Source organism: Pteropus medius, unplaced genomic scaffold, assembly GCF_902729225.1.
Source record: "Pteropus medius unplaced genomic scaffold, Ma_sr-lr_union100, whole genome shotgun sequence".
NCBI classification, from domain to species: Eukaryota; Metazoa; Chordata; class Mammalia; order Chiroptera; family Pteropodidae; genus Pteropus; species Pteropus medius.
The window spans coordinates 14,363,059-14,363,847 of NW_024349804.1; positions in this window are offsets into that span (position 1 = coordinate 14,363,059).

Sequence of the window (789 nt, forward strand, 5' to 3'; positions counted from 1 at the left end):
CACACCAGCCCCGGTTTCTCAGTTGAGACCCTCAAGGAGATCTGGCTTTTAGGCTCAGACCGTCTACGCCGCTCTTCCAAGCCGAGGCCTCTGCCGAGATCACGCTGTGTCCGGCAGGGAGGGGTGTCGTTTTGCAGCCCCGCGAGAGACCCCAGAGGACACCGCCAGGCCCGGGGCTACCGCGGAGCCAGTGCTGCAACTAGTTCGGAGACGCCAGGTTCCTGCGCACGGTGTGCAGACCCCGGAGCGGAGGGGCGCTCCACAAGCTGCCCGCGCCCTAAGCGGCCCCGGCGCGAGGCCGGACGGCGGGCGGCCCCACCGCGCTCCGCTTCCTCTCGGCAACCCGTCTGGCCGCGGCGCGCTCATTGGCCGTGCACCCCGCAGCCGGCCATTGGTCCGCGGGCCCTATTTTACATAGAGCGCTCTGGGCCAATCGGCGCGCGGCGCCTACTTAACATGCACGCCGGCCGCCAGTCAGCGAGCGCGGGGGCCGGGCCACCACGTGCTGTTGCTAAGCTCGGGCTTCCAAATTGTTACTAGCGCGGCGGGCCTATCCGAACCGAGCTTCGCATCTGTCAACATTCTCGGCCCGGCCCGAGGCGTTCGGCTGGTTCCCATTGGCCCCGTCTCGGACCAGCGCCCGCCCCCTGCGCCCGAGTGCCCGCCCCCATTGGCTGCGCCGGCCGCCACTCGCCCTTAAGTGTCAATTTGAGGGCCTGAGGCGGAGGGTGGCGGCCGAGCGCACAGCGAGTCCGCGGGAGTCCGGGCAGCGGGGCCGCCAGGCGCACG